Source organism: Scyliorhinus canicula, chromosome 1, assembly GCF_902713615.1.
Source record: "Scyliorhinus canicula chromosome 1, sScyCan1.1, whole genome shotgun sequence".
Classification (NCBI taxonomy): Eukaryota; Metazoa; Chordata; class Chondrichthyes; order Carcharhiniformes; family Scyliorhinidae; genus Scyliorhinus; species Scyliorhinus canicula.
Genome location: NC_052146.1, coordinates 190,177,955 through 190,187,524, shown reverse-complemented (window position 1 = coordinate 190,187,524; position 9,570 = coordinate 190,177,955).

Below are 9,570 nucleotides of genomic sequence, written 5' to 3'. Positions count from 1 at the left end.
AGAATACAACAAGGCATACCAGATTCCGATCCCGACAGCCCAACAGCCCCTGATGCTGAGTGCCTCAAGTCCCCATACCGGGTGGGCATCATAACGAAGCATGCGCTGCCCTCCACCATGACGGCGAAGCACCTCTCGATCCTCAGTGTGGATCCCGATGACGAGTGGTGTGCGGTCCTCACAGTTAACAAGGCTCGCATCTGGTTCAAACTGGATACCGGCGCATCGGCAAACCTCATCTCGAAATCCGATCTCGACACCATCCGCGTCAGACCAAGTATTCTTCCACCGGCCTGCCAGCTCCTTGACTACAATGGCAATGTCATAGCTGCCAGTGGCTCGTGTCAACTAGGCGTGTCCAATAAGGAGAACAAGGCGACGCTGCGGTTTGAAATCGTCGGGCCTGACAGGGCATCCCTGCTCGGTGCTCGAGCCTGCAATTTCTTGAACCTGGTTCAGCGAGTCCACACCATGTCATCGTCACTGGCGACAGCCTCGCCTGATGGAAATTTCCAAGCTGACATAGATGACATCATCACGCAGTACCACAGCGCATTCGATGGGATGGGCTCGCTCCCATACCGATATAAAATCCTGCTCAAGCCGAACGCCACCCCTGTAATTCATGCACCACGCCGGGTGCCGGCACCCCTCAAGGATCGTCTGAAGAAGTAATTACAGGACAACCAAGACCAGGGCATCATATCGAAGGTCACAGAGCCCACAGACTGGGTCAGCTCCATGGTCTGCGTCAAGAAGCCATCAGGGGAGCTTCGAATCTACATTGACCCCAAGGATCTAAACCGCAACATCATGCGGGAGCACTACCCAATTCCAAAACGAGAAGAGTTGACCAGTGAGATGGCTCATACCAAATTCTTTATAAAGCTGGACACCTCCAAGGGTTTTTGGCAAATACAGCTGGACGCGTCCAGTCGCAAGCTGTGCACGTTCAACACCCCGTTCGGTCGCTACTGCTACAACCGCATGCCTTTTGGCATCATCTCTGCCTCAGAGGTATTTCACCGCATCATGGAACAGATGATGGAGGGTATCGAGGGGGTGCGTGTGTATGTTGACGATGTCATTATCTGGTCCACAACGCCCCATTATCTGGAACACATCGCTCACCTCAAGAAGGTATTCCAGGGAATCCATGAGCATGGTCTCCAGCTCAACAGGGCCAAATGCTCATTTGGTCAATCGGACATCAAATTCCTAGGCGACCACATCTCGCAGCAGGGTGTGCAGCCAGATGCCGACAAGGTATCGGCGATCAACGCCATGACGACCCCGGAGGACAAGAAGGCGGTCCTCCGCTTTGTCAGGATGGTCAACTTCCTCGGGAAATTCATTCCCAATATGGCATCCCACACCACGGCCCTCCGCCATCTCATCAAGAAGTCGACGGAATTCCAGTGGCTGCCCACGTATGAAGAGGAATGGCGTGAGCTGAAAGCGAAGGTCACCACAGCCCCGGTTCTGGCGTTCTTCAACCCAACCAAGGAAACCATAATATCAACTGATGCAAGCCAGGACGGCATTGGGGAGGTGCTCCTTCAGCAGGACGACTCCTCGTCCTGGGCTCCAGTGGCGTATGCCTCCAGGGCCATGACGCCCACTGAGCAACGGTACGCTCAGATTGAGAAGGAATGTCTGGGCCTCCTGACAGGGATAGTCAAGTTTCACTACTATGTTTATGGCCTGCCAAAATTCATGGTAGAAACTGACCACAGGCCTCTAGTCCACATTATCCAGAAGGATTTAAATGACATGATGCCTTGGTTACAGCGAATTCTTCTCAAGCTACGCCGCTACGACTTTGAACTTGTCTACATGCCAGGCAAAGAGCTCATCGTTGCAGATGCCCTATCCAGGTCCATTACCACACCGTGTGAACAAACTGACATCTGCCACATAGAAGCGCAAGTGCAATTGTGTGCCACCAACCTTCTGGCCTCTGATGAGTGGGTGGTCCAAATTCATGAGGAAACGGCCAAGGATCCTCTGCTACAGCGAGTGATGCAGCACCTCACGAATGGCTGGCAGAAGGGACAATGATCCCAGTTCTACAACGTAAAGGATGACCTGACAGTGGTGGAAGGCATCCTTCTGAAACTCAACAGGATCGTGATTCCTCAGAGCATGCGAGCTATGGTGCTCGGCCAACTCCATGAGGGTCACCTTGGGGTCGTGAAATGCCGATGCAGAGCTCGGGAGGCGGTCTATTGGCCAGGCATCAGCCAGGACATTGCCAACACAGTCTTCAACTGCCCTACCTGTCAGAAGTTTCAGCCAGCTCAACCCAAAGAAACGTTGCAGCAACACGAGATCGTGACCTCTCCGTGGTCCAAAGTCAGTGTTGACCTTTTCCACGCCAAGGGGCGTGACTACGCCCTCCTGGTCGACTACTTCTCCAGTTACCCAGAAGCAGTGAAACTGTCCGACCTCATGTCAAAGGCAGTGATCAAAGCCTGCAAAGAAACGTTCACCAGGCATGGGATACCGCTCACGGTAATAAGTGACAACGGTCCTTGCTTTTACAGCCAGGAATGGTCTGATTTTGCGCAGTCCTACAACTTCCATCACGTAACCTCCAGTCTCCACTACCCGCAGTCAAACGGGAAGGCAGGGAAAGAGGTCCATATTGTAAAGCGGTTGCTGTGCAAAGCTGCAGACTCAGACTCTGACTTCAACCTGGCAATGCTGGCATACAGGGCAACCTCACTGTCCACTGGGTTGTCTCCAGCGCAGATGCTCATGAATCGCACTCTGAGGACCACAGATCCAGCCATCCATGTTCCAGACCTTGACCACCTCACGGTCGTACAGAAAATGCAGCAGTCGCGGGCCCAACAGAAAGCCACATATGATGCTCATGCCACGAATCTACCCGAGCTGGTTCCAACTGATCATGTTCGTGTCCAATTGCCTGAGGGCAGCTGGTCAGCCACAGCTGTGGTGATCAAACAAGTGGCCCCAAGATCATTCCTTGTCCGCATGGCTGATGGATCCCTGCTAAGGCGCAACAGACGGGCACAGCGAAGAGTTCCATGCCCGCTACCGGACCGAAGTGCCCCGCCGCCTACAATGTTTCCTCCGGTCATACTCTACCACGAGGCCACGATCTGCCAGCAATCCTGCCGGCCCCCGCGACCACCGGATGGCAGCGATCCCACCTATCTAAGTGTAGGTTGCTCCTGATCCACCTCTCCGGCGGTCAACAAGAATCTCTCACCCACCACAAAGACTAAATCTATAGACTGAACTTTTGTACATTTTGTGATCTCATCGATTTGACCTCTGTAAATATCATTTTGTTTGCCATGTATCTGCACTATCGACACCTTCCTAAATATATACGTTAATTTAGGGCAGCACGGTAGCATGGTGGTTAGCATAAACGCTTCACAGCTCCTGGGTCCCAGGTTCGATTCTCGGCTGGGTCACTGTCTGTGCGGAGTCTGCACGTCCTCCCCGTGTGTGCGTGGGTTTCCTCCGGGTGCTCCGGTTTCCTCCCACAGTCCAAAGATGTGCGGGTTAGGTGGATTGGCTATGCTAAATTGCCCGTAGTGTCCTAAAAAGTAAGGTTAAGGGGGGGTGTTGTTGGGTTACGGGTATAGGTTGGATACGTGAGTTTCAGTAGGGTGATCATGGCTCGGCACAACATTGAGGGCCGAAGGGCCTGTTCTGTGCTGTACTGTTCTATGTTCTAATTTCTACACCCTTTTGTATATAGTCAGTGCAGTCCACGTCGAACCAACCTGCCTAACACATCATTGACCATTTCATATTCTCTGCTCCCTTCACTTAATCTAACATACTTTCCTCTGAACTGGTAGTAGTCAATTCTCTCACGCACAACCCTAACATTGTCATCAATCCTGCTGGCGAGGGTGGTGGTGTTGTTAACTGACACACTGATGTCTAGCAGAGGCCAAATGCCAACTGTCTTGACACTTCCCCCTACCTCTCCTTGGACCATGACCCCACCACCGAACATCAAGCCATTGTCTCCAGGTCAGTCACTGACCTAATCTCCTTTGTAGATTTCTGTCCATGTCCTCCAGCCTCATGGAGCCCAACCTCAAAACAGCCTGAATTTACCACCTTCCTAAGATCCAAAATCAGGACTGCCCTATTACAACTATTATCTCAGCGCCGACTCCTGACCACGGATTTCTTCCTCTTAAATTTGTCAAGGCATTTGTCATCCACATCTTTGACTCTTCTAGTGCTGTTACTTTAGCCGTTTCCCATTTTCTGTCTCTATCTCTTGTTCATGGACATCCAATTTCTCTACACTTCCATCTCCCACTGGGAATGTTTTGAGCTCTCCGCTTCTTCCATGAACTGAGGTAATGTCTCTGCTCCATGAATTGGTAAAGTCTCCGTATACCACCATTTTTCATCTGGCTCAACTTGTTCTCAAATTGAAAACTTCCTCTTTAACTCATCTCACTGCCTCCAAGATATTTTTATGTTTATTATTTCATAGGATGTGAGCACCAGCAGCATTTGTTGCCCATCCCTAATTGCCCTTGAACTGTCCGAATTGCCCTTGAACTGTCCGAATTGCCCTTGAACTGAAAGGTGTGCTTATGGGTAACTACATGGGTCTTAGCCATTTATGCGGGATACGTGCAACATTCCTTTATTCTTACTCGGGCTGCTACACTCACCTCTTTTTCCAATCATTAAAGACTGAATTTATGCTGCTTCCTGCTCTTGCCTTCAACTGAGAAACTTCAATTTTTCTTCTAATTTACACACTGGTCTCACCTTTACTTAGTCATCTGCAATTCTTCGCTTCCCTTCTTGCTCTTGCAACCACAAATATTCACTATTATTCCACTAACTCCCACAGCTACTTCCACTACACTTCCTCACACCATGCTTCCTGTAAGATCTGCATCCCATTCCCCAGTCTCTCCACCTCTGTTGCATGTTTGATGCAACCTTTACAGTGCAGGAGGCCATTCAGCTCATCGGGCCTGCACCGACCATTTGAAAGCACACCCTATCTAGGCCCTAGGCCCACTCCCAACCCTATCCTCGTAACACTAAGGGGCAATTTAGCATGGCCAATCCACCTAAACTGCACATTTTTGGACTGTGGGAGGAAACTGGAGCACCCAGAGGAAACCCACGCAGACATGGAGCGGACAATGTACAAACTCCACACAGTCACCCAAGGTTAGGATTGAACCCGGGTCCCTGACACTGTGAGGCAGCAATGCTAACCACTGTGCCACCCCATCTTTTCATCCGGGAGCAGTGCAAATGTGACTGCATATGCATGCAATTTAAAGGCCCAAAAAATTTGAAAAGGAGACTTCCAGCAAAGCACAACCTGGGACATGGGGCAATCGTCTCAATTGTGGGAAAATCCATATGGACAGTTGGACACCCTTGCTTCATACTGACCTCTCTGTCCTTGACCTACTGCAGTATTCCAACAAAGTTCACATGTAAGCCGGGAAACAGCAGACCAACTTACAGTTAGGCACTTAGCAGCTTTCCAGACCAAAACCGAGCTTAACAAATGCTGGAAAAGCTCAACGGGTCTGACAGCATCTGTGGAGAGACGAAAGAGCTAGCGTTTTAAGTCTGGATGACTCTTGGTCAAAGCTCTGATTGATTGCTTCTCTTTGCATGTTTCGGTATACTCTAGTCTTTGCTTTCAGATGGCAGCTGTTCATTGTTTTGCCATTCACACTTCCACAGGCACATCTTTTGTTTATTTGCTTCTCCTATTGCCACAACTTTTTGTCTTTTTCTCTCACTCCTATTTTCCACCAGATTAAAACCTCTAATATTTCTGATTTTTCCCAGATATTGATTTGAAAGATTACCCATTTTTCTTTCCAGATGTTGCCAGATCTGCTGGGTATTTCCAGCATTTTCTATTGTTTTAACCAGTTCCCTGGCTGGTTCCACTGCCGAGTGTTCTAAGAAATTGTGCTGAATACACTTGTCCTCAAGGCTACTACTCAAGGCCAATCAGGTTTATCCGATGTATATGAAAACCAAATGAACAGGGCACTCAGTAGAGTGCATGCCCCTGTCACATGTTAACCCAAGATGATTAGACATAGACCATGCAGTGCAGAGGGAGGCCACTCAGCCCATCAAGTCTGCACCTACCCAATTAAGCCCTCACTTCCACCCTATCCCTTTAAACCAATAACCCCTCCGAACCTTTTTGATTACTAAGGTCAATCCACCTAACCTGCACGTCTTTGGACTGTGGGAGGAAACCGGAGCACCCGGAGAAAACCCACACTGTAGCCACCTGGGGTGGCCACTGCCCAACACAAAATGGAAGATTACAAAGAATGCAGGGAAAATGGACATGTTGCAAAACCAAGCAGCTTGCAGAAGCGCTTGTGTATTCTGACTGCTGCAGAAACCAGACAGCACTGTGAAAAAAACAAGTTAGCATACTAATGAGGCGATACCCGGTGATTCCCAGGTACAATGGAAACAAGTTAAATCAAATCGCTACATTGAATAGAAGGCCAGACTTTTCGGCGCCAAGAGAAGTCCAAAACAATAAGCCCCAAGAACCACCCAGTGATCGAAGAACAGCCCCGTTATTGGGGAAATTCAAATCAATCGATTGGGAAGAGACCCAATCGATTGCGAGTGTATAGAGGGTCCGCCCAGGTGGGCATGAGACCCTGGGAGAGGTATAAGACAGAGACCCCGACCCCAGCTCTCTATCTCAGCCGGCCCCAACAAGACCACCTTTGTAGCAGCTCTCGAACTTGACCACGGAGAGGAGAGGCCTGGCCAGCAGCCGCCATCAAGTAAGTGTCATACAACGCACGCTACAAGAGTAGACACTCCTGACCCCTTTAGTCCACAACTACTGGAAACCTGCGGACCCAGTGCAGAGCAAGAGACCATTGATCCCTGATCTGGCAGTTCCCTTATCCAGATAAGTATTTGGCCTGTTAGTGGTAGGATTAGCCTAGTCTTGTAGCTTTATATGCACAATTAGTAGGTAACTGTATTATAATAAACGTGTCTTGTTTGAACTTACTAACTGGTGTATGGAGTTATTGGTCGTCATAAAAACCCATCTGGTTCACTAATCTCCTTCAGGGAAGAAAATCTGTCGTCCTTACCTGGTCTGGCCTCCATGTGACTCAAGACCCACAGCAACGTGGTTGACTCTTAAATGCTCTCAGAGATGGGCAACAAATGCTGGCCCATTTTCCATGAATGGAAAAAAAATCTTCCATCTCTTTGAGGTGTCAGGCCAATCCCCATCCAACAAGCTGCTCTGAAAACTCTGCTCACATTTTGGCAGCTGTGATAAATTCCACAACTGCAACCGAGACACAATCAACAATATCGAAAATAAAACAACCCACAACATTCTATGGACCTATACCTATTGGGCATAGCGAGGTGGTCTTATTGAAACATTTAAAATCCTGAAGGGATTTGATAGGGGGAATACCAGGAGGATGTTTTCTCTTTTGAGAGAGACTAGAACCCGGAGACGCAGTTTGAACACAAGAGGTATCCCTGTTAGGACAGTGGAATTCTCTCCCCCGGAATGCAGCGAAGACTGGATCGTTGACATTTTTCAAAGCTGGTTAGATAGATTTTTAATCAGCAAGGAAGTCAAGGATTATAAGGGCAGATTGGAAAGTGGAGTTGAGACCACAATCAACCATGTTCTAATCGGATGACGAGGCAGGTCTGAAGGGCTGAATGGCCTACTCCTGCTCCTCAGTCCTATGTTCCGTTTCTAAAAACAAGTCAATTTGTCTCATCTCCCAATGGTCACGGGTCCTTTAAGAGAATTCCAGAATTTGGATCCTCATCAAAAACTAATCAGTTCTTCCTTGGGCCATACCCCATGTGAGCCTGTGAGCAGATAAGACTGAGGTGGTTCAAAGAGGTGCTGCACGAATCAGTATGAGAAACACACCAGCATCACATCCTAGATCAAAAATTTGGAATGGGAATCACTACAGCAATGGAGGGGGTAAAAAATAATCGAATGACTGTGTTCTACAAAATCTGGAATGGACTAGTGGGAATGGACAAAAACAAGTACCTTGTTCCGTCTAGCAATGACAGACAAACTACGAAGACTGTTTATTTCCAAGGCAGTGTACCAAAAAATCTTTCTTCCAAAGGTCAATCCCACAATGGAACAAGTTGCCAGAGGAAATAGTCATAGATCTGTCACTGGAAAGCTTCATGATCCATCTTTAGGTTATTTTCATTTATATCTTTCATCATCATGAATACCATCTCAGCAGATCGTGTCTGATACATATGTCTGACACAAAGCATAAGTGTACTAAGTTTTGTTGAATTTCGTCCATTACTTTTGAGATATACTGTTGACAGCCAGACTAACAGGCAGAATAGATATCGTTGCCCGCCTTCAATAACAGAGGTAATTAAAGTAACCATGATTATTTATTGATTGGAACCCTGTCCTACAATGTAACTATACTGTTAGGAGGTCTATAGCCTTCTAAAATTGTAGCAGTTATGGTACTGAACTGCTTCTCTATGCAGATTGGGAGTTCAAAATGCTTGGTTACTTTGGATTCAGAGTATATCTGGTTATCAACATGCTGGCTCCAGATAAAATTACTATGGGTGGTCAGATTGGTATAAAAATCCAACACTAAAATATTTCAAGTTAGGAAACTTGCTGCCTCTATCCGATATCGATGTGTGACTGTATTCCCACCCATTCACTTGAACAAGGAGTGTTGTCTCACCTGAATTGCTTCTGTCCTCCAAACATGTTTTCTTCTGAATGAATGCATAGATATCTGACCTTACTAATGCCGAATGTGAACAAATGAATGAACCACCACCTCGGGATCATTTTCCTCCATCTTGCCATCCTTTCAGGTGCTTCCAGTTTGTATCATCTGTGTGTGCAGTACACAGTGCCACAGCTGCTGTGTATAGCCCATCACCGATGGGTCTGCAAGTAGGGAGACAGACACCAAAGCTCCCTGATTCAAGGTCAGCTGGAAAGTGAGATTCTTTAAACCCCTGAACTCAACCCAATCCTGTCTGTCTACTCAGTAACCCTCATCTTGGCAAGGAAGATAATCAAAAGCATGTGAATGCAAGGTTCTGTGAACGTAGATGGAATGGTGCAGAACCTTTATACTTTTCTATATTGAGTCCTGCTCGTCTCATTCATGGTGCTCAACATCTTCACTACCATTTTATTTTTTCTCTTCTCGGCACTATTTCGTCCATAGATGCAAGGGCACAATTCAAGCTGGTACTTCAGAGCACTGCTGAATGACTACCGCACTGTTGGAAGTGCCTTTTTTTTCAGATGAGGCTATAATCAAAGCATTGTCTGCTTTCTCAGGTGGATGTAAAAGGTCCTGCCACACTATTTCGAAGAACAGCATGGGAGCTCTTTCAGTTTCCTGGCCAGTGTTTATCCCTCAATCGCTGAAACAGATTATGTAGTTATTAAGCCAATGCCGTTTGTGGGACCAGTGCCCAAGCCTGTACCATGTATTGGGGGCATGGTGCAAGGGAAGGAGGGCTGCCAGGGTAGCA